At 38.4% G+C, this 25,293-nt stretch overlaps 1 protein-coding gene across 6 annotated transcripts in view; it reads left to right on the plus strand.

The window, feature by feature from the left end:
* The window catches only part of PAK2 (p21 (RAC1) activated kinase 2), a 95,594-nt gene that overhangs the window by 7,013 nt on the left and 63,288 nt on the right, over positions 1 to 25,293 (plus strand). For 2 of the 6 annotated variants that reach the window (XR_002643880.3, XM_022568633.3), the window contains exon 1: positions 2,977 to 3,408. The exons of 2 other annotated variants lie outside the window; for them this stretch is intronic. The gene's annotated coding sequence lies outside the window, so the exon portion shown is untranslated. Of the gene's footprint in view, positions 1 to 2,976; positions 3,409 to 3,647; positions 4,020 to 22,336; positions 22,862 to 25,293 lie in introns of those variants that run through there. 2 more of the 6 variants (XM_089910016.1, XM_089910018.1) reach the window with 2 other exon arrangements.

Here is a 25,293-nt window from a genome sequence, read left to right on the forward strand (position 1 = left end):
CTGCCTATCTGATTTCTTGCACCTCAGACCTTACTTCCGGGATTACCTTCCTCCTGAAGTATATCTTTTTAAGATGTTCCTTTAGTAGGTCTCTGTGGTTGGTAACATCTCTGTTTTTTGCCTGATGATATCTTTATTTCACCCTCATTCTTTTTACTGATAATTTAGCAAGATATATACTTCTAAGTTTAGTTTTTTTCTCTTGGTAGTTTGAAAATATTTTTCCATTGTCAGATGGCACACATTGTTGCAGTTGAGAAATCTATGCTAAATTTAATAGTTGTTTCTTTGTAGGGGGTGTCTTTTTTTTCTGGTTTCTTTATCTTTGGTATTCTGCAGTTTCACTTTGATGTGTTTGAGAAGATTTCCTTTACTTATCCTGTTTGGGATTCACTTGCTTCCTGAATCTGAAGGTTGTCTTTAATCAATTCTGGAAAATTCTTAGCCATTATCTCATCGTATACTGCCTCTTTTGTTTTCTCTTTTTACTCTCCTGAACTTCTCATTAGGCAAATGGTATACCTTCATAATCTATCCCCATGTCTTTCAGTCTTTCTTTCATATTTCCTCTGTCTTTGGGCTGCTGTCAGTAATTTCTTTAGATCTGTCTTCCAGTTTATTAATTTTCTCCTCAACTGTGTGTAATCTATTTAACCCAAACATTGGCTTTGGTTTCAATTATTATATTCTTTACTTCTAGAAGTTCTACTTGGCTCCTTCTCAAAGCTGCTTGGTCATTTTTTAAAAATAGTATCTTGTTTCTTGTTTAAAAATAGTATCCTGTCTTACTCTGCTTAATCATTATAATAAACTTATTTTATATTCTGTAATCAATAATTCCAGTATCTAAAGTTCATGGGCTTCATTATTCTGTTTATGGTTTCTGTTGATTCACTCCTGGCTTATTTTCTCAGATGTATTATATTTTGGGTGTTCATGTTTAACTTTTGATAGCCTGTTTGTGGAAATCCTTTCAGTCCTGTGTTGAGAGTGAACCTGTGCAGTGAAGATTTGTGTTTGTTTCTTCCAGGCCTCCAAGCATTACCAGCCTGGGACATTTTCTTGACTTCAAGTTTCCTGGGCAGTGTAGGTACTATAAATTTGAACTTTCAAACCCATGTGAGGGAAAGTTTGTGGTTACGAATTCTAAAGGGAAAGTTTTTTCCCCTCGATGCCAAAGTCCAGACTAAAACTTACAAGTATCTGCATATCGCCCTGGGCTGGTCCAGGGGATTTTTTTTTTCCAGTCTATTCTTAGAGGGTATAGCCCTTTGAGTTTTCCAGCCTTGTGCAGGATTATAATCCCAACACCTCTACAGGCCCAAGGCCTTGTCTTTGGTCTCTTGTCTCCTGTGCAGCCAGTAAAACCGTAGATTTTTCTGAGATAAGTAGGTTCTTTCAACATAACACAATAGGCTTCACTGACCTGGTTACTACTCTGGTTTCTTGCTCCCCCCTTTGGGTTGAATGTGGAGTTTGGAAGACTATCAGATGTATTTCTCTTTCTTCCTTGAAAGCTTAGTTATGCCTTTGAAAGGATGTTCTATTTTATCCAGCATTTTGTGTGTTTAATAGTGGGACTGTTTTTCAAGTTATCTAATAGTGTGCCATATTGCTCCTTGAATCCCTTCTCTCGTACTCTCCATATCAATTGAGTTTTTTGCTCTACATCTATCAATAAGAACAATCTGGCTACTACCTATCTCCACTTCCACAGCTATTGCTCTAGCATCAGTCATGATTAATGCCTCCCTAGTTCATTCCCTTCTATTCTTGCATCTCAGTACTCCATTCTCCATGTAGCAATCTAGAGATCCTTTTTATTTTTTTAATATATTTATTTATTTATTTATTTTTGCCTGTGTTGGGTCTTTGTAGCTGTGCGTGGGCTTTCTCTAGTTGCGGTGAGTGGGGGCTACGCTTCGTTGCAGTGCGCGGGCTTCTCATTGTCGTGGCTTCTCTTGTTGCAGAGCACAGGCTCTAGGCTTGCAGGCTTCAGTAGCTGTGGCATGTGGGCTCAGTAGTTGTGGCTTGTGGGCTGTAGACCACAGGCTCAGTAGTTGTGGAGCACGAGCTTAGTTGCTCCACGGCATGTGGGATCTTCTCTGGCCAGGGCTCAAACCTGTGTCCCTTGCATTGGCAGGCAGATTCTTAACCACTGTGCCACCAGGGAAGCCCTCTAGTGATCTTAAAGTGTAAACCAGGTAACATCACTTCCTTACTTACAACTCTTTAATAACTTCTTGGAATAAAGTCCTTACAACTCTTTAATAACTTCCTGGAATAAAGTCCAACATCCTTACCTGTCATTTAAGATCCTTCCTGACCTGAATCTTGTTTTCTCCCACTATGCTACTCTTCTTGCACTAAACTGCAGTTACACAGGCCTTCTTAACTGACCTTAGCAAGTTCTTTTCTTCCTCCTTCTGTCTGGGAGCTTCTCATGGCTCTCTCTTTCTGTTCTCAGCTTAAATGTCACCTCATTAAAGATGCCTTCCCTGGCCACCTTATCCAAAGTAATCATCCTAGTTTTTCCCTCATACCAGATATCACTATTTTAATTATTGTGTTTTCATATTTGTAAGTTCCACAAAGACAAAGTGACTTGTATTCACCCTTGTATCCCTGATACCCAGCAGTGTCTGGTACATGTTAGACACTGAAATACTTGTAGAATTAGTGAATACATTAATGAACTCCTCCATGGATAAAACATAGAGGCCTTAATTTGCAAGGAGGTGGGGCTTAATTTAGCACCAAAGTATATTAAGAGCTGTAGGTAAAAAGCAAAATGGATAGTGGATGAATTCCCAGGAACACGTATCCTAGAGCAGGTTCATATAACAGGAATCGTCTTTCAGCATCTTTGGTTGGCCACAGACCTGACTGGAGGCAATGCTGAATTACATGAGGAAGTGGCGGTGTCTCTCAATATAAAGAATACCCAAAAAAGGCGGGTGGGGGTGGGGGTGGCGGAGATAAGTGGTACACATCTCCAAACTACAACTCCCAGCAGGCCCCGCGTGAGCCCGCCCACTGGGAGGCGGTGCCCGTCTCCACCCCGTGGAACTCCTGGCTTCGGCCCCACCCCTCCCCGCTCTGCGCCGTAGCCCTCCCCCAGGGTTGTGGCCACGCGCAGCGGCGGCGGTTGTTCCGCTTCCCCTCTGGCCTGGGCCGTCGCCATTGCCGAAGGCTCCCTGCACTCCCTTCCCGGCGCCCGCAGGGCTCGGCTGCCGCCCGGCCTAGCAATAACAGCAGCTGCGCTCCAGCGCGGTTCCTCTTCCCGCCCCGCTTCCCTTTCCCTCCCCTCCCCGCCCCGCGTCGCGCGCTTGCTCGGGGCGGCTCCTGAGCCCGCCGGGAGCTCGGCCGGAGGCTCCTCGCTGGGGCGGGGATCTTTCCTCGCTTGGGGTAAGTGTGCAGACAGGCCGGGACGCGGGCCGTCGCTCTCCTTCCTTCTTTCTCCGCGGCCTGGCCGGCGCGAGCGGCCCGGGGCAGATAACCTGCCCCGCGTGGGGCTGGGAAGCCGCCACCTGCGTGCCTGGAGCCGCAACTCTTGGGGCGGTGGCTCATTGTCTGCGCCCTCCGGCTGTTTTCTTCCCCGACTGTGCTCTGAAATGGGAAGCTTGCTGGGCTGGTGAGGTCTAACTCTTCCTGGACCCGGCCCTGCCCTGAACCCTGTCGCGCCACAGTCTGTCCTCTGTTGATCTCCCTTCCATCGCGTTTCCACCCTCCTTTTCTCCATTTACTTTTGTGTTGTACAAAACGTTGCGGGTTTTATTCCTCGATTTTTTCGTCTCTTACAGAATCCTAGCTCCTCCTTGCTGTTTCTCTGGTCATCCCAGTTTCTTTGCTTAGGCATATTGTCTAGGGTCCCTTTACTGTTTTCTAAACTGCAATCTGTGATCTTTCCATATTCCGCGTTAGTAGAAACGAATAGTTTTCCGAGGGTTTGAGGGCCTCCACTTAAGAACAGAACTTTCGGATCTTCTCGTGATTCCTGTTTGATCTTCAGCCAGGAGGTGAATATTTGCTTCTTTAGGTAACTTAGGTGAAGGTTGGCTTTCACCATGTTTGGCTTTCTTTCAGACAACATACACAATATGTTGCCGAATATTCCTCAGTGGACTCAACCTTTTGACTAATTCTTTAAAGATAGAGTCATCCAAAAACTGAAGAGTAGAAAGTAATTGCCATTGTCGTCAGACGTTGTGGAGTTGTACTGCCAGTCCTTGTATCTTATCTTTAATGGGAATTCTCTGGGCAGTGCGAGCGTGATTTCTTTCTCCTTGATAAATAATGCTAACTCCCATTGGTATAATTATCTCAGTTTTATTTTACAAGTGATCTATAGTTCTTTGTTTTCTTTTTAAACCGCTGTAAAAAGACAATCAAAATGGTTAGGCCTAAAATTAGACTACGACGAGCAGTGTTTTGGATCAAGGTTGTGCACGTCACGTTTTTTCCCCTGCTCTGTTTGACTCTTCCGCTCTTGTAAGTAGGCAGGATATTGAAATGTAGAAGAATTTGCTCTGGGGGTTTTGTTTTTGTAGGTTTATTCAAAACAGTAACATTAAATAAAGTTAGATTGGGATGAAGGCAGTGAACAGTAATTTTTAAAGCAGGTTAGAACTTGTCAACTGTGCCAGGAGCTCTGTGGCATTTGTAAAACACACTCATAACCACTTATATATATTTTGTATATATGTATGAAAAAAAAATATATATAAATGAAAAGCTTTGTTCATGTTCTCCTATTAAGGGTGTTGATTTAAGTTAACTCTTTCATCCTTAGCTTTTAAATCTTTCTAGTAATTAATTAACCAGAAACACTGATTTACATTATGAAAAATGAACCTTAAAATGTTTCTGACCTGTAATGTATGTAGGTCTTAAACCCACTTTCAGGTTTTGGTGAAAGAGGTTGACCTAAATTCAGTGAATTCTGTGTTTTCACTTCAATACTGTCATTTTGGTAGTGTCAGTTGTCCTTAATTCAATGAGAGGTCTTCTTGGCCTAAGGGGTTAAGGTCTAGAAATGTTGGAGTGTGAAACTAGGTCTGTTGATGTCAGCTTCTCTGCCAGTTCTTTCTACAGTTTTACTGAGGAAGAGTTCTGGGTATTCTGCTTCTCTTAGGACCTCGATTCTGGTTTACAGTTATTCAAAGAGAGAGTTATTCTTCTAGACTTTGTGACATTAAATACTAGCCTTGAAAACCCAAATTCATAAAGTAAGTTTGTGGTTGGAGTCTATCTACTAAACAAATGAATAGGGGTTCCTATGATTCTCTGATCTTTATGAAAGGGCGATTTCCAAGTAGACATGGTTAACAGTGGTGTATCTTTTCAATTGTACTTTTTTAAAGAGAAAACTTAGAACTTGTTCAGGTAGCTAAAGATAAACTTTTAGTTTTTCTTTTTAGAAGAGAGAGACCTTGTTCAAATAGCTAAGTATGAAATAAATAGGTAGGTATTGTTAAATTCTTCCTACGTTTAATCTGTCAATATTGATTATTCTAATATTTGAGTATAACATTTCTTTTGGCTTTCTGAATTTTCTATTTATGATTAAAGTGTGAAACTGCACCTTTTTCAAGTGTTTAAGGCTTTGGGGTTCTGATCAATTTGTTTTCAAAAGCCCTTCCAGTTAGTTAGAGCGGTAATTCCAGACTAATCAGAGAGGGTGTTAAGTTACTTGCGAATCTGAGTTGTCCCTGGTATCCTTTTTGTACCTTGGTAGAAGCAGAAAGAGATGGAAAAAAATAGCCCCTGTTGCCTTGAAGAAATACTGATTATTTTCTTCTGTGACCAGAATTGAGTTTCACTACTTCTTCATTTTAGGATCACTAACCTGAATAAGAGTAGTCAGTCTGAACATTCATGCTGGATTTCAGAGGTCTAGTCTCTTATCTTTGAGGTACAGTAGTACTTGTCATTCCATGTATCACAAGTGGTGAGGAGCTGGAGACCTGGGTTTGAATGCTGGCTCTTCCACTTCACCCTGGGCAAGATACACATTCTTTTCAGGCTTGTTTGTTTCATCTGTAAAATGAGGATTAATAATAATATAATACACATTTCATAGGGCTATTTAGAGCAGGTGAGATAATGCAGGGAAAAGTACTTAGCAAATGAAGTGTTTAAGTGATTAATAAATGTTAGTTATTAATATTAATGCTAATAATATTAATAGTTAATATTCCATTCTGAAATAGGTTTTATATTTAATTGCTTCTACAGCAAATATTATACTTCCAAACGTAGATTTAAGACTGCTTTCTGAAAGTGGTTGGAATCTCAGGGCCAAGTTTCTGAGACCATAACTGTTAAAAATTACTTTTCAGGAAAAAAAATAGTTTCATCACTGAAATAAAATACAGGTTTTTTGAATACATGTTTCTCAGATTTTAAAATAGGCATACTTCTCGTAGAAAATTTAGAAAGTGGTGAAAACTATTAAGAAATGGGACAAAAATTACTATACAAAAATCACTTAGCCCCCAGAGATAACCATCATAACAGATGAGAATAGTGCCTTTTTTCCTTATTTTTAAATTAAATTCCAAAGGTAGTCAGTACATGCTTATTACAGAAGGTTCAAGCAAGTCAGTTATTTTGAGTAGAAAGTGAAAATTACTTTCCTTACTTTTTAGTCCCATTCCTTACAGGTACCCACTGTAAACAATTTTGTTTTCTTTATGCAATTAGAAATAAGCACAGTGTGTATGTAGTTTTACCTTGATTTTCTTTTTTAATTAAAAAAATCTGATCATTATGAATTCGTTTCCATCTCAGTACTTGTAGTTAAACCTCATGTTTTTTTTTTTGTTTGTTTTTTGTTTTTTTGCGGTACGCGGGCCTCTCACTGCCGCGGCCCTCTCCCGTTGCAGAGCACAAGCTCCGGACGCGCAGGCTCAGCGGCCATGGCTCACGGGCCCAGCCGCTCCGCGGCATGTGGGATCTTCCCGGACCGGGGCACGAACCCGTGTCCCCTTGCATCGGCAGGCGGGCTCTCAACCACTGCACCACCAGGGAAGCCAAACCTCATGTTTTTAATAGTCATGAGATATTCCATTGTATGGTTGTACTTTACTTAATTATTCATGGTTATTTGTTATTTCCACTTTTGGGCAACTAAAACTGGAGCTTTGGGCTTCCCTGGTGGCGCAGCGGTTGAGAGCCCGCCTGCCGATGCAAGGGGACACGGGTTCGTGCCCCGGTCCGGGAAGATCCCACATGCCGCGGAGCGGCTGGGCCCGTGAGCCATGGCCGCTGAGCCTGCGCGTCCGGAGCTTGTGCTCTGCAACGGGAGAGGGCCGCGGCAGTGAGAGGCCCGCGTACCGCAAAAAAAAAACCAAAAAACAAAACTGGAGCTCTAATGAATTTCCTTATACCGTTGTGCACATGCACATGTATACAAGTATCTCCAATTAAAAGCATTCTTAAGTGTGCATTTTAAGTTTTGATAGATGGCAAATTGCCTTTCTAAAAGACTATACTAACTGAATTGTAGAAGCTCTTTACACATAGTAGATGTTAATACTTTGCCTTCTGTTTAAGACGATCTTTTACATTTTATCTTTATCAAAAAAGTCTTCTATATTTTCTTCTGGTACTTAAATAACTTGTATTTGAATCTTAATACTTCCAGATTTTTGGGGGGGGGTGCTTGGTGGGGTAAGAGTTTGGCTACTGAAATAAAATACAGGTGTAACAATATTTCAGAAGTTTGAGGTTGGTGTAAAATTTAGTCACATTATAGGGATTCAGAAAGGAATATTTTAATCATTTTATTGTAAGCATCACGTCCAAAAAGGGGGGAAAATGCCCCCTTTGGCCCCTATTTCTTGTCATCTACCTAATTCATCCTCATCCTTCAAATTTCAGCTTTTGAGTATAGCTTTCTTTGGGACTCTTTCCTGATTTCCAGTATGACTTAGATATTCTTATTGCTTTTATATGTTTTCTTAACATGTCCATAATCTTTATTTGCAGTGTGCTGAGAGAATGAGTTATTCATCTGGAAATGAGAGTTATTTCTTAATTGTTGTCAATTGAAATTAATCAAAAGGGAGGTGCAAAGAACTCAGTAGTGTTGGTTAAAAGTGATGCACATACACATGTATGCATACAGGGCCCTTTTAACCTGCATTACTGAGTTCTTCCTAACATCTTTCTGATCAAGCTATTACCTTGTAGGTAATATTTTTTCATGTAAATGTTTAATAGGTTCTGGAAAAATACAAAGTTTTATTTTAATCTTGCATTTATTTCATAAGAACAAGGCGTATTTATTTCATAAGAACAAGGTGTGTTTTAATCTCAGCTTTTTTTTTTTTTTAAAGAAGATGTTGGGGGTAGGAGTTTATTAATTTTATTTATTTATTTTTGCTGTGTTGGGTCTTCGTTTCTGTGCGAGGGCTTTCTCTAGTTGTGGCAAGCGGGGGCCACTCTTCATCGCGGTGCGCGGGCCTCTCACTATCACGGCCTCTCTTGTTGCGGAGCACAGGCTCCAGACGCGCAGGCTCAGTAGTTGTGGCTCACGGGCCTAGTTGCTTCGCGGTATGTGGGATCTTCCCAGACCAGGACTCGAACCCGTGTCCGCTACATTAGCAGGCAGATTCTCAACCACTGCGCCACCAGGGAAGCCCAGTCTCAGCTTTTAAAAAATTAATTCCTATTCCAGGAATTCCCTGGTGGTCCAGTGGTTAGGACTCTCTGCTTCCACTGCAGGAGGCATGGGTTTGATCCCTGGTCGCGGAACTAAGATCCTGGATGTCACGTGGTGCAGCCAGAAAAAAAAAATCCTATTCCTTTTAATTTGAGATTAGTAGTTTATAGGCTTATGAAGCAATAATGTTATATAATAAACACATGAACAACAAAAGTTGGAGTAAAACTTTTTTTTTTTTTTTTTTTTTTTTTTGTGGTACGTGGGCCTCTCACTGTTGTGGCCTCTCCCGTTGCGGAGCACAGGCTCCGGACGCGCAGGTTCAGCGGCCATGGCTCACGGGCCCAGCTGCTCCGCGGCATGTGGGATCTTCCCGGACCGGGGCATGAACCCGTGTTCCCTGCATCAGCAGGCGGACCCTCAACCACTGCGCCACCAGGGAAGCCCCTGGAGTAAAACTTTTAAACACAATTTCAGGTGCTCTAAAGAACAAATTACTAAAGAGTAAAAAGTTACATTGGCAGATATAATGGTAAAAATATAACCAGATGTTTGATAAAGAATAAAGTTTAAAAAAAAACCTTAATTCATTACCTGTGGATAACTGCTGTTAATATTTTGATGTTTCTTTATATTTGTGTGTGTACATAGTTTACTCTTCTAAAATTGGAATCATATTCTATATAATTTGCTATCTTGCTTTTTTTTAGCTTACCCTCAAATCTTGCAAGTTTCCCTCTTTCTCCTTAAAAATTCTATTTAAAAATGATTTTTTAATGTTTGCCTAACATTCCATCACACACCTATGCCTTAGTTTCATTATTCTCCTATTGGTGAATGTATAACTTATTTCTAATATTTTATATAAATAATGCTATGATGAACATCTTTTTATTCATCCCTGAGTATTACTTTAGAATATTTCCTTAGAAGTGGAATTACTGAATGAAAGGGTATATGCATTTACAAGTGTTAAATTACCCTTCAGAAAGGTTTGGTGTATACCATCACTAGCATTGTGAGTCTCATTTTGTTGCTATCCTCATTGAAACAGCCATCATTCTTAATGAAATTGTTAAATTTGCTTATTGCTAGGCAAATAAAAAATGCAGTTTAATTTGCATTTCCTGTTTAAATTATAATTTTGTTTTTGTGAATTTGATTTAGTTTCGTTATTTCTGATAAGTATACAGAAGTATCTAGGTTTTTTTTTAGTAGTAAGTTCACTTTTTCCTTAAAAATTTTTTTTTGTACAGTTTTTAAAGTTACTTTCCATTTACAGTTATAAAGCATTGGCTGTATTTTTCGTGTTGTATAATATATCCTCGAGCCTATCTCTTACACCCAATAGTTTGTACCTCTAGAAGTAACTAGATTTTTGTGGTCACGATTATTTTTATTATCTTGCTGGACTTCAGTAAAATTTTATTTACTTTTGTTTTTCAGGTTCATTGTCTTACCTGAAAATAATAGTAACCTTTGCTTCCTTTCCAATAGTTATAAAATTTATTAGTATTTTAGCTCTTTATTACGTTGATCAGAATCTCCAAGACACAGTTATATAAGAGAGGTGATAATTGTCTTGGAATGTCTCTGGTATTTTTACGATTTAAGGATGAATGCAGCTGTTGGTTTTAGAGAGAAATTTTTTATTATTTATTCTGTTCTTGTAAAAAAGAGGAGTGTCTTCCGAATTTTATCAAATGTTTTTGTAACTTATTTAGGTGATGATAAGCTTTTTCTTTTAACTACTGATAAAAGTATATAAATAAATTTGCTAATAACATTCCCAAAGGTTATATATCCTAAGGCATATATCATGAGGAATCAAAACCCCACTCTTGTTAGTCAAGTGTACAGAATTTATTGAAAGAATAGAAGAGAGTCTCATAGAACTTTAGTTTAATAAGAATACACAGTCCATATGGTAACTTCTGTAGTTCCTTCTGTAGTTTGGAGAAATCCTTACTTACTCATGAGTCAGTTTTGAGAAATTTGTATTTCCCCAGTTTATATTTTTTAAGATTTTCAAATTTATTATTATATGGGTGTATGTAATATTTTTTATAATTAAAATCTGTGGTGTTCATCTCCACCTTTTATTAGTGATTTCATTATTTTTCTTAATTTGATTTGCCAAATGTTTATCTACTTAGTGGTTTTTAATAAGAAGCTTTGAGATTTATTCTGTTCTCTGATTTTCTAATTTCTACTTTTTATTTTGCTCTGGTTTTTCTGTTTTGTTTTTTTTTTTGGTTATACGGTAAGTCCCCTACATACGAATGCATTCCATTCCAAGAGCACATTCATAAATCCAGTTTGTTCCTAAGTCCGACAAAGTTAGCCTAGGTACCCAATTAACACAATCGGCTATATGGTACTGTACTGTAATAGGTTTATAATACTTTTCACACAAATAATACATAAAAAAGAAATGCAAAAAATAAAGAAAATATTTTTAATCTTACAGTACAGTACCTTGAAAAGTTTGGTAGTACAGTGCAACAGCTGGCATACATACGAGCATTGAGTGAACAGGCAAGAAGAGTTACTGACTGAAGGAAGGAGAGGAGGTGGGAGATGGTAGAGCTGAAGGATCGTCAGCAATAGGAGATGGAGGGCAAGCTGCAGTTTCGCTCACACCTGACGTTCACTACCAGCTACATCACTGCTGCTTTTACGCTTGCTTCTGGACATCCTGGGCTTGAAATAAAGATACTGTGCTACTGTACTCTACAGTACTGTACAGTAAAGTATACAAAAGCACAACCACTTGCAGAGGATGCCCACATGTGACAGTATGCCAGACATGTGAATTAACTTACGTGGTTGGACCTGTGAACACATGTTCGCATCTTTGAAAGTTCACAACTTGGAGGTTCATATGTAGGGGACTTACTGTACTTTTTCTAACTTAGTAAATTCTTAGTTCTCTCTTTTTTTCCTTAAATGAAAACATTTTTAATGCTCTTAATTTGCCTCTGAGTACAGCTTTGGCTGCACTCTAAAGTGTCTGTGAATGATATTCTTATATTCATTGCTTTCCAAATAGTTGCCAGTTTTAGTTTGATTACCTCTTTGACTCAGGAACTGTTTGGTATAGTTCTATTCACTGTATTTTCTTTCATTGTCAGTGACTATGTTCTTTTAAAATATCTTTTAAGTTTATTCAGGGTTTTTTTGTGACTTAAAGCATAATCCAATTTGCTAAATGTTCTTTGAAAACTTAAGAACATTTTCTGTTTGCACATACAGTTTTATATACACACATATATCTGTCAGTTAAACTTTATTCAAATTATCTTATTATTCCTTAATGGTTTTTATTAATTATAAGACATCCTTTATTAAGTTTTTAATCTTAATCTGTCAAAGACTAAGAGTTAGCATTGTTTCTGAAAAGCTTGTGCTTACATTGGGGCCTTTACATTTTTGTTCCTTCCCCCTGAATACTGTGTTCCTTTCATATGTCACTGTTTTAAAGAGGCCTTACTTGATCAGCTGTCTAAAATAGCCTCCATCTGCTCCTGCTCAGTATCTAACTTCTTTCCCCTCTGTGTTTTTCTTTATAGCACTTCCACCTGACATTATTATTATTTTATTTATTTATTTTTTTGCGGTACGCGGGCCTCTCACTGTTGTGGCCTCTCCTGTGGCGGAGCACAGGCTCTTTACGCGCAGGCTCAGCAGCCATGGCTCACGGACCTAGCCACTCCGCGGCATGTGGAATCTTCCCGGACCGGGGCATGAACCTGTGTCCCCTGCATTGGCAGGCAGACTCTCAACCACTGCGCCACCAGGGAAGCCCTGAAATTATTTTTTCATTCACTTATCTCTTTGCTATTATTCTCTTCAGAACTTAGAACAAGTATGTATGCAGTATGTGTTTGTTAAGTAAAGAGTGTCCTTTTTTATTTCTAATGACTTTTTTTTTTAATTAATAGACTTTATACAATTTTAGGTTCACAGAAAAGTTGAGCCAAAAGTACAGAGTTTTCCCATATACCTTGATCTCCCTCCTTCCTCAGCTTCCCGCATCATCAACATTCTGCAATGTTTGGTATGTTTGTTATGATTGATGAACCAACGTTGACACATCATTACCCATCAAAGTTCATAGTTTACATTAGGGTTCACTCTTGATGTTACACATTGTATGGGTATGGACGAATGGTGGATAATGACATGTATTCACCATTATAGTATCATTCAGAATAGTTTCTTCACTCCCAAAATTCTCTGTGCTCCACTTATTTACCCCTCCCTTCTTGCTAATCCCTGATAACCGCTGAAGCTTTAACTGTCTCCATAGTCTCGCCTTCTCCAGAATGTCATATAGTTGGAATTATACAACATGTAACCTTTTCAGCTTCTTTCACTTAGCAGTGTGCATTTGAGTTTCCTTCATATCTTTTCATGGCTTAATAGCTCATTGCTTTTTTATGCTGAATAATACCCCATTGTTGGGATATACCACAGTTTGTTTACCCATTTACCCACTAAAGGACTTCTTGGTTGCTTCCACATTTGGCAGTTATGAATAAAGCTGCTATAAACATCCAAATTTGGGTTTTTCATGGACATAAGTTTTCAGCTGATATGAGTAAATAGCATGGAATATGATTGCTGGATTGTATGGTAAGAATATATTTAGTTTTGTAAAGAATCTGCTAAAACTGTCTTTCAAAGTGGCTGAACCATTTTGCTTTCCTACCAACAGTGAATGAGAGTTCCTGTTGCTCAAATCCTCACGAGCATTTGATGTTAGTGCTTTGGATTTTAGCCATTCTAATAGGTGTGTAGTGCTATCTCACTGTTTTCATTTGCAATTCCCTAATGAAGTATGAGACTGAGCATCTTTATATCAGATACTTCTTTTGCAAATATTTTCTTCCACTCTGTGGCTTGGCTTCATGTTCTCTCTATCCTAATGATTTTTATCATGTTTTTGGTGTAATATTATTGATGCACGTTTAAGTTCTATACTGCTAAAGATCTGTATTACACCTAATCAATAAAAATAATTGTCATATTTAATCTTTCTAAGTCTCGTATTTTACTTATCTTAAATTTCCATCTGTCCTGTTATTCTTTGTTCAGTAAATTATTATCCAACCTTGTCTTTCCATGCCATTTTTAGTTGTATCTCTTTTAAATTACATATAGTTTATTTTGGTTTTAATCCAAAGTGAATACTTAAAACATTTATGTGTATTGTGATAGTTAATTCTGTTGGGTGTGTTTCTGTTATTTAATGCTTTCTGTTTTTTAATGATTCATTGCTACTGCTTCTACATTTTTGTAAAATATACATAATGTAAAGTTATCATCTTAACCATTTTAAAGTAAAGTTAACCCTTGAACAACACGAGTTTGAGCTGTGCAGGTCCACTTATACGTGGATTTTTTTCAGTAGTAAGTACTATAGTACTGCACTATCCAAGGATGGTTGAATCCTAGGATGCAGAACTGCAGATACAGAGGAGCTTTGGATTTGGAGGAACCATGTATATGGAGAGCCAGACTATAAGTTATACTCAGATTTTTGACTGTGTGGAGGGTCGCACCCCAACCCCCAAGCTGTTCAGGGTCAACTGTATACAGTTCTTTGGCATTAAGTACACTTACATTGTTGTGCAACCATCATCACCATCCATCTCCAGAATTTTTCATCTTCCCTAACAGAATCTACACTCATTAAACACTGACTCCCTGTTCCTCCCTACCCACAACTCCTGGTGACTGTCTCTAATCTACTTTCTCTTATGATTTTGCTGTTTCTAGATGATTCATATAAGTGGAATCATACAATGTTTGTCCTTTTGTGTCTGGCTTATTTCACGTAGCATGTTTTCAAGGTTCATCCATGTTATAGCATTTATGAGTACTTAATTCCTTTTTGAGGCTGAATAATATTCCATAGTGTGTGTGTTTATTCTGTTATCTGTCAGTGTCTTAAAGCCAACTAATCTATACTTGAAGTGAATTCAACTGTAAATCTAAAATTTAAAGAAATAACAATTTCTGATTTGTCAGTCTGAAAAAGAAAATTATACTTTGACTCCCCATAACTGAAGACTGGCTTATTCTCTTAACCAGCCCTCACTTTAATGTTCATTGTCAGTTTCTCAATCTTGCATTTAAATTGAGTCATCATGTATGTCAGCTAACATAAATTTTCATTTAATATAGGAGTAACTGGAAGGCACATTTAATAATTATTAGGTCACTAATGTCCACAGAAACTTTCATGCCATGTGGTCTCGCATTAATTTTGTTTCAGAGCTTCCTATATCTGATGGTGCTAGGAATCTTCCTTTTTCTTTTTATTGAGATATTTTGACTGATTGTGTCTTGTACGTGTTTATTAATGTTGCCTGATACATTAACTCCTTACGATCTTCATACTTTTTTTTCATTTCCAGAAATATTTTTGGTTATTTTTAGTTCTTTTTTCTTCCTTGAAAACACTTATAGTAATTAGGTTGGCTTATCATTTCTGTCTTTTGTGTGAGCTTCTTGAATGTTTGTCTTTAGCACTCATTTGACTTTCCTTTACCTCCAATATAGAGTTTATTTCTGCTATGGAAATTTTAGTTTCTTTACATCCTTTAAAAATTTACTCCACTCCCTTTTCTTCTTAAATTACTCTCATTTCATCTTGGTCTTTTCTCTTCATATATGCCTGTTTCATGGATTTTACCAAACAGTGTTTGGAACTTAATTGTGTCTTGAAGTAATTTTTTTTAAAATGTATTTATTATTTATTTTTGGCTGTGTTGGGTCTTCCTTGCTACGTGCAGGCTTTCTCTAGTTGCGGTGAGTGGGGCTACTCTTTGTTGCAGTGTGCGGGCTTCTCATTGCGGTGGTTTCCCTTGTTGTGGAGCATGGGCTCTAGGCAGGCGGGTTTCAGTAGTTGTGGCACATGGACTCAGTAGTTGTGGCTCGTGGGCTCTAGAGCGCATGCTTAGTGGTTGTGGTGCACGGGCTTAGTTGCTCCACGGCATGTGGGATCTTCCCCGACCAGGGCTTGAACCCGTGTCTCCTGCATTGGCAGGCGGATTCTTAACCACTGAGCCACCAGGGAAGTCCCTGTCCTGAAGTAATTTTAATTCACCTTCTAAGTTAGATTCTGCTTCTGTGAAAGGTAATTTTGTCTCTTTCTTGTGCTGCATTATTTTTTGTTGGGGTCAATGTTGGATTTTTTCCTGCTTATTCATCCTTGAATGGTAACAGTTATCTGTTACCTGGTATGCATTTGTCAGAAACATTTGTGGGATTGATTGTCCTTGCCTCTACAGTTGACTGGGATTCTGGTTGAAACCTCTTCTTAGGTGTATTGCTAAAGGATAAACACACACAGCACCTAGCCTGAGTTCCAGTGATAAATTGGCATTCATCTTATAGGGTAGTTCTGGGCTAGGATGGTGGGATCTTATGGTACCCTGGTTTCTAGCATGTGCTATACTATTAGGGCTCTTCCTGATTCTAACCAAGTACCCACAACACAGCACTTTGCTTGTGTGACTACACCTCCCAGGAAGCCATGTACCAATCCAGGTTTTTCTGCCCATTTACAGCTCCACTTGAACCTTACATACACACAGGCACATAGAAAGATACTTGTTTTCTGGAACTTGCATGGCAGTCTCCTAAATGTATGTAGAAAGATCAGAAGAGATGATAAGGAGCTCCAGCTGTCACAGAACCCACTTCTTTATAGCAAGAAATGGCTTAGCAAGGATGACTGACTAGCTTGTTTCTTTGAGGCAGACTTCGGGTCTCCAGATAGAAGTATTGCCTTCTTTTAGGCAAATGGTCAAACTTTCTTTTATGAAACAGAGCATAGATGGGTCATGAATCTTTTCTTAGTTGAGATTGTGTGACCTTATAGCTAATGAAAAGCCTTCAAAGATTTTATATAAATTGTCTTCCTGGAAGTGTGGGATAGACCCCATGGTGACTTCTGATATGATACTATTTTTTACTACAATAAACTGGTTTCAGTTTTTGTTTAACTTAGATAACCACCTAAGTAATCAAATAATCAGTCTGCAGTTGACCTTCATTTTTCAGTATAAGGTCTTAGATTGATAAGTTTTCACTTTGATTGTAGAAAAATGGCATCTTGTTACAATTTGCATCTTTTTGCTGTCTAGTTGAACACTTTTTATATACATACAGTCCCCCTACTTACTATTTTTTGACTTTACTATGGTGCAGAAGTGGTATGCATTCAGTAGAAACCACACTTTGAATTTTGATCTTTTTCTAGGCCAGCTATACAAGGTTCAGTACTCTGGTGGTACTGGGCAGAGGCAGCGAGCTGTATCTCCCAGTCAGCCATGCAATCACAAGGGTATACACTTGTGATACACTTAACAACCATTCTATACCCATACTACCATTCTCTCGTTCACTTTAATTTAAGTACAGCATTCAATAAACTACAAGAGATATTCAACTCTTTGTTATAAAATAGGCCTTGTGTTAGATGATTTTGCTCAACTGTCAGCTAATGTGTTTTGAGCATGTTTAAGGTAGGCTGGGCTATGATGTTCCTTGATAGGTTTAGGTGTATTAAATGCATTTTCGACTTAACGGTATTTTCAACATACATATCGTTATGTAGCCCCATCTTAAGGAAGATCTGTGTTTGTTGCCCCTCTCCTCTTTTTTCATTTTGAATCGCCATTTGGGTTTTGCGACCAAACTTGAGGAAAGCTAGACTGCACTGTTGAACACATTTCTTCTTACTTCTTTTTTTAACTTTTTAATTTGTTGTTCCTTGCTTCACCATTCACTACCTTGTAGGCACTTTTGAAGCATTTTCTGAGTCTCACCCCTTTACTTCTTTCATGGTTAGTCATAGTTTCACTTTTTTAGTGTAGTGATTGGGTGAAGGCCAAGGGGAAGAAGAAAAAAAGGAGGATCACATTTCGATTACAAAGTTTCTTTAACACACTGCTTCCTCTGTTTACCGAGACCTTCCCCTCTTTTTGCTTGGCAAGTTCTTTCTCATCCTTCAAAGGCCAGTTCTGATTTCTTTGCCTAATTACTTTCATATGCATAGGAGCTCTGGGTCCTCTTTTCCACTGCATTCCACTCATCCCTGTCAGCTCTTATCTCATTTCGGAGTAGTCATTTGTTACTCTTTTCCCACTGATGGTGAGCTCAAAACTGAGACTACATCTCAGTTATCTTTGATCTCTAACATCTGACACATTGTATTCACAAAATAAATATTTCAGTGACTTAGGAAGGACATACTAAGAATTTTTTCATTCTTCAACCATGTTGTTTTCCTGCTTCTAGTGTGAAATGTAAAAACCAGTTCTTTCTGGGAAGTGTAATTATGGATATTCTGTTTTTCTTTAAATTTTATTCTGGTTTGGGTTTCTTTGTAATGACCTTGTACTGCTTTTATTATGAGAATAAAAGACACTTAAAACCAAACCTCTCGAACTTCCAAGTGTTCCCCATTGCCCAGCACCTGCAACTTTCTGGTCCCACTTAACAGTCTTATTTCCCCCTACTTGCTCCTATGTGCCCTTTTGTCTTATGAACTAGATCATTCTTATTGTTCCTGTTGCCTAGAATCCCATCTCCTGGGTAGGAGTATGATCTGTTGTAAATGGAGAAATGCTTGTAATAGGGATTGAGTAATGAGAATTTAGACTAATGTCCTGCTGGTCTTATTTTGAATATACAGTAGTTAAGGTGAGGTGCTTGGATGAGTTTTATCAGTTGTGAGGATCGAGATAAATGGAGCATTTAATTATCTTAGCTTTCTAGAATAGTGATCTTAAAGAAGATAGAATAGTGAAAATATCTTCAAAATTTCCTGGGTCTGCCCTAGCCTAAAAAAGGAAACAGGGCTTCCCTGGTGGCGCAGTGGTTGAGAATCTGCCTGCTAATGCAGGGGACACGGGTTCAAGCCCTAGTGTGGGAGGATCCCACATGCCGTGGAGCAACTAGACCCGTGAGCCACAACTACTGAGTCTGTGCGTCTGGAGCCTGTGCTCCGCAGCAAGAGAGGCCACGATAGCGAGAGGCCCGCCCACAGCGATGAAGAGTGGCCCCCGCTTACCACAACTAGAGAAAGCCCTCGCACAGAAACGAAGACCCAACACAGCAAAAATAAATTAATTAATTAATAAACTCCTACCCCCAACATCTAAAAAGAAAAAGGAAACAAACTTTACTTGGCTCCGATGCCATCACAGATACACCTTTCACTGATTGATTTATTCATTCAACAATACTCATCTCTGAGACACATGAACTAGACACAGTGTTAGGTATTAATGATGTAATGGTCAACAGAATACTCACTGGATCCATGCTTGTGGAGTTTATAACGTAGTTAGGGTAGACAGACTTTTAAAAGCAAATCCAGTGTGATGAATGTTAAGACAGAATAAAATAATGTGCCTGGGATGGGAGTGAGGAGGTATTAGAGAAGATTTCCTGAGAAAGTGACCTTTAGGCCAATAATACTTGAAGTAGGTGTTTGACAGGTAGGGGTGGTGAACAGAAAGTAGGGTGACCCGTTCAATCCCAGTTTACCCCGGGCTTTCCTGGGTTTAGCACTGAAAATCTTGTGTCCCAGTATAACTCCCCCAGTTCCAGGGAAACTGGATGATTGGCCACTGAACAGAAAGTTTTCCGGAAAGGTCGTGTGTGAAGGCCTGAGATGGCTATTAGAGAAACTGAAAGAATAGACAAAACTTAAAGCCTGTTGAGGGAAGGTCTACAGAGAGATGAGTCTGGAAAATGAGGGGCCTGATCATGCATGCACTACTGGGCTTCATCTTAAGTATCCTACTTAAAGGCTTTAAGAAGGGGACTGAAGTGATAAAGTTTTATGTATTTTAAAGTGGCTCCCTGTGCTGTAAAGAATAGACTGGGAGAGACCGAGAGTGGATTTGGGGACAGTAAATAACAATTATTAGGCTACAGCAACTTAGAAGTTGAGGAAGCTGTCTTGGGAAGCATAGATAGTTTTGAGAATTAGGTTATTTTAATAGTATTATGAAATCCTGAAGCAAATGATTTTCAAAAATTGTTTTCCTCCAAGAATGCTAATTTCTTAAAAATGGGAAAACAAACCTTTTTACTTCCACATTTTTCCTATCTTCCTCCACAGAGGCAGACCTTCCATCTTTGCCTCTGCCTGTTTCCATCAGTCCCCGTTGCTTTCTCCGCTACATCTGCCCCACCGTGGTTTCTTTCTTTTCCCTTAAATTTAAAAACATGAGGTATAATTTGTATATGTACAATTAAGTGGGTTTTTGTTGTTGTTTCTGTCTATTCCCAAGGTTGTACAACCATCACCACTGTCTAATACCAGAATATTTACATTACTGCAAGGGGAAATCTTACACCCAATAACAGTCACTCATTTTACCCCGAATTGTACCCCCTTGCCCCAGGCAAGATCTATTTTCACAGATCTATTTTCTGTCTATAAGTTTGTCTATTCTGGACATATAAGCAGATTCATACAATATGTAGTCTTTTATGATTGGTTTCATTTAGCACAAGGTTTTCAAGGTTCATCCATATTGTAGCATGTATGAGTACTTCATTCCTTTATATGGCTGAATAATATTCCATTTCATTTATATACATAGGAGTGGAATTGCTGAGTCATATAGTAACTCCATGTTTAATCTTTTGAGAAGCTGCCAGACTGTTTTACAGAGCAACTGCATCGTTTTGCAATCCTGCCAGCAGTATATGAGGATTCCAGTTTCTCTACATCCTCACTAATACTTGCTATTTTCTGTCTTTTGATTATAGCCATCCTAATGGGTGTGAGATGGTATCTCATTGTGGTTTTGATTTGCATTTCTCTGATCACTGATGAAGTTGAGTATCTTTTCACGTGCTTATTGGCCATTTGTTTAACTTCATCTCCTTTGGGAAAGCATTTTATGTTCAGAATTGAGTATTTTAGATGAATGCTTCTTAGAAATTTTCTGTAATGGGCTAATAACTTTTGTACAATACCATAAAATGGAAATGAAAGAAAAATCAGGCAAAAATACAAGCCCCAATTGTTGTCAGAGTCAATGGCAAATCACTCTGTCAAATTGCTCTGAAAGTTTCTAAACACTTATTCTCAATTTTTGTATTTCATTCAGTACGGGTAATAGATAGCCAGTCCACATAACCCTCTTCCAGAGGTACTGCTTTCAATTACTAAAAGGCATTTGAAAAGTAGTTCACCTTTTTCCATGTTTGAACTCAAGGCAGTTGCTTGATTCTTGTATTTTCTCACTTCCGGATATGGCTACCAATTCTAATTTGCTATTGAATTAATCCCACAGAGGGCTGGTTTTGAGGCTTGATGAAAATAAGCACTGCATACAGATTTCATATAAGCTGGTTATATTTTATTGGGACAAGCTAGAGGGTACATTTTTAGCAAAAGATAACAAGGCAAATTGGATTTGGGGCCAGTGAGGGTAGCCTTCTGTCCTCCCAGTTTTTCTCATAGGACCCTCAGTGTTGATGATATTGTTCTTGTTGAAGGGGTTTCTGCTAGGTGTTCAGAAGCACAGAGTAGAAGCTTACCATAAAGCCTCTTATACTTCCAACCATGTCACCCTGAAATCCCAATATACTTAACTTGTTTGTAAATAAATAGTCACTTGGCTGTTATATCCTTATTCTGAACATAATTTTTTACCTCATTGTTCACATTTATACAAAAATAAGCATTAGTCATGCTCAGCCCCTTTTTGACACTGTAGCCATGAACAGTCTGTGAGCATGAGCATTCATTATCTCCTATCTTACAAGGTCTAGAAGGTCTAAGTCCACAGGCTGTTCTGACTTTGAAACCTTATAGTCTAGGAATACTGAGGAATACATTCTTATAGTATTCAAATTACTTATGCTTTTGGTGGTGAAAATTCTGGAAAAAAAAGTGGGTTATTAGAACATGTTTCTAGTGGCCTTAAACTAATGAAGGTGTAATAGAGTATTTATGAATCATTTGAAGTGTGATTTTAAACATTTGTTGGTGCTTCTGTGTTAAAGAGCATTATGTTACACAGTGTCAGATTGATACAGAGAAGTATGAAAAGTGTTCCTTGGCAGCCAGGAGTTTATAATCTTGTAGAAAGAAGAAAAGTTAGAAGTTGGTTGACTGAAGTTCAAGGAAGTGTGTAAGTGTCAAATTAATAGATAGGACTGTATCACTCTGGGTCCAATCACGAGAGAGACCACACAATAATTTGAACATGGAAAGAATTATTGACTATAGCAGGAGAATGGAATAGTGAAGGATTAGCTAGTAGTAAAAAGTATATAGAACTCCAAAGAACATAGGAATAACAGAAATAAGGAGCAACTACTACCCCTAGGGCTCATATCTCAGCACCTAGGGAAGAGTCCTCCTTCCCCGAGAAGGGGAAGGTCCAGACCTTGTTGGACAGAGCATGGCTGTGGGTGACTGAATGACAGAGAAGTTGATGTGGTGCTGTATTGGTAGTATGTGCTGGACATCTGCTCCCTAGGGTGCTCGTAAAGTTGTTCACGGGGAGGTGTTAACTCCACTGCGAAACCTCCCAAGAAGAAAGTGTGAGGAAGCTGCTGGCTGCTGGGTATGCTGCTGGCCACCTTGCCTTATAGAAAGAAGCCTGGTGCTAGAGGAGCCTGTGAGCAAGGGCCCCAGAACCAGGAAGCAAAACAAAACTTTTCTACTACAATGTCTCTCCTGTGCCCTCTACTGATTAAGTTTAGCATCATGCCAACTGGCCAAAGAAAAATACTTGAAGATCCCAGATCTGTTTTCACAGTAGACAAAAAGGGTGAATTTGGAATTGAAAGACACTAAATCAGAAATCAGCACGGTAATGGTAATAGTGCTGCAGGAGCTCAGAGATCCTATCAGGTTATGACAGTTAAGGAAGAAGTACTATTTGAAAGAGCCCTTGTAACGTGAGTAGGGTTTTTTTTTTTTTAATTGAAAATGACTTAGGGCTTCCCTGGTGGCACAGTGGTTAAGAACCCACCTGCCAATGCAGGGGACAGGGGTTTGAGCCCTGGTCCAGGAAGATCCCATATGCCACGGAGCAACAAGGCCCAAGCACCACAACCATTGAAGCCCACGCGCTTAGAGCCTGTGCTCCGCAACAAGAGAAGCCACTGCAATGAGAAGCCTGCGCAGTGCAACGAAGAGTAAGTAGTCCCCGCTCGCTGCAACTAGAGAAAGCCCACGCACAGCAACAAAGACCCAATGCAACCAAAAGTAAATAAATAAATTTAAAAAAAAGAAAATGACTTACTGTTTTTCCTCATTAGAAAAATAGTACATGTTCATTTTATAAAAATTAGACAAGTATTTTTGTCTATAGTCTCTAGATAAAGAAGGGAAAAGCAGTCAGTTCTATTACCCATGAAGAGAACCATTGTTAATTGTTTTGACAAAATATGGCTAGATAGTGGATATAGTAGGGAGGAAAAGCTTTTTATGATGGTGCTTGCTGCTGCTTTTGTATCTTCGTTCACAGGAAAAAAAGTTGGCTTTGAAATATAATAATGCTAAATTATATAAACTAGCATTTTGAGGAACTTTCTGTCTTTGGCGTTAATGAGATTTATTTATGTAACTTCACATTTGTGAAAGAGACAAGTTTGTCAAATAGATAATTACTAGACATCACTTTCGTGCTCTTTAAGTGACCATTAGGAAGGTATTTTCTGTTGTAATCACACTGATGGAATGTTGTATCATAGAAGTCCATTGTGCTTGTCTCCTCTTTGCTCAAAGACTTCCATATGAATCCTCCTCTTCGGAATAGGGTTCTAGCAGACTTAATCTGAGAAAACAAATTGAAAACTGAATCTTGCCCTTTTTGAGATATGGGGATTAATTCCCTCAGATAGCAAAGGCTGCAGGATTCTCATGAAAGAGGAAGACTTTATTTTTTTTTAATTTAATTTCTATTTTATATTGGAGTATAGTTGATTCACAATGTTGTGTTAGTTTTGGGTGTACAGCAAAGTGATTCAGTTATACATAGTATATCCATTCTGAAAGAGAAAGACTTTATAATACCACATCAGTGTTTATTGGCATTTATTTTTTAAAAGTTAGACAGTAATTGTAGAGAATGAAACAAAGTTCTTGTGTATTAACCAATAACTGGCTCATGAATGATTAGGACATATAATGTTAGGCCTGTTTTCAGAGAAATATCCTATACTGCTAAATTCAGACTAGTTCCTGTTGACTTGTTGCCTTTTAACCAAGTTGGTACAAAGGTGAATTGTTTGCGTTCCTGTTTTTGATAAAATTAGGAAAACATTAAAACTTTAGTGTAAGTTTAGTTTTTATGCCTTTTAGATACAGTAAGCACTCATCCTCTGACCGTATATGAACAGTTTAGAACTGTCCAATTTGAACTTGTTGCAGTGATGGAAATGTTCTATATCTGTGCTATCCAATATGGCTAGTGTGATGAAGAAACAATTTTATTTTATTTAAATTCATTTATATTTAAATAGCCATATGTGGCTTAGTATGGCCTACCCATGTTGGATAGCACAGCTTACAGAATGGTGTGTTCATAAGGAAAAAAGTTTTAAAGATAAATAATTTGAAGATGACTTTAAGAGCAAATTCCCATTCAGGTGAAAGCAAGAAGCAGCAGAACTTAGCAGAGCCTAGCAAGGCATAATTTTAGACAGGATGCTGACCTCAGTCTGAGGATTATCCTTTAATTTGTAGACCAAAGTGTGCAACTTAAAAAAATCCCATAGGAGCCTAGAGGGTAAAATAAATGAACTCTTTTTTCTCTACCTGGCAAATACTTGTTCATCTTTCAAGGAGCTCTCTGAAAGATCTGTTCTCACTTCTGGACCACCCAAGCTACTGCTCCCTGGTTCCCTAGGAAATGGTAACAAAGCTTCCCCGTAATCCCGGCTTCCATTTTGTTTCTCCACAAAACTTCACATACAGCTAGATTAATGAACTAGAACAAGGCCAAGTGTATTAAAGAGTATATTGATGCAAAGAAACAAACATGAGCTCCTAGGTAACCATCTGTAAGAGCCTTAAAATAAGAAAAATGGGTTAATAGAGATGATTTATTTTAAAATAAAATATATAAATTTCATTGAAAAAAATTTCCATTCAGGGTTGGTCTGTCTACATTCTAGCACTTCATTTTCTCAAACTATCTTAACTTGATACTTTTTGAAGAATTTTTTACATCACTGAATTTTTTACAATCACTGATGTGATTACTAAAATTGGGTCAAGATCCATTTCTTCTTTTAAGGCATTTTTAAAAATGCATATCCCTTGGCGACATCTATTTCTATAACTTACTACTCTCAGCTCGTTATAGTAAGCATTTGTTGAGCACATACGATGTGCCAAGCTCTGTACTATGTGCTGGGAGTACAAAAGCTAATAAGGCATAATTGCTGTCATTAGCAGTTTAGTCAAGTTGGGATTAAGGGAGAGGGAGGTAGGGGTAAAGGGAAACTTTTAAGTGTTCCCTTTTTTAAAAAAAATCTCTGTATGCAGTTTTTGGTTTTGGTTTTGCTTTTTTTTGCGGTACGCGGGCCTCTCATTGTTGTGGCCTCTTCCGTTGCGGAGCACA

This window comes from Delphinapterus leucas, chromosome 4 (assembly GCF_059928025.1).
Source record: "Delphinapterus leucas isolate spDelLeu-1000000601 "Yukka" chromosome 4, BTC_Dleu_Yukka2, whole genome shotgun sequence".
Classification (NCBI taxonomy): domain Eukaryota; kingdom Metazoa; phylum Chordata; class Mammalia; order Artiodactyla; family Monodontidae; genus Delphinapterus; species Delphinapterus leucas.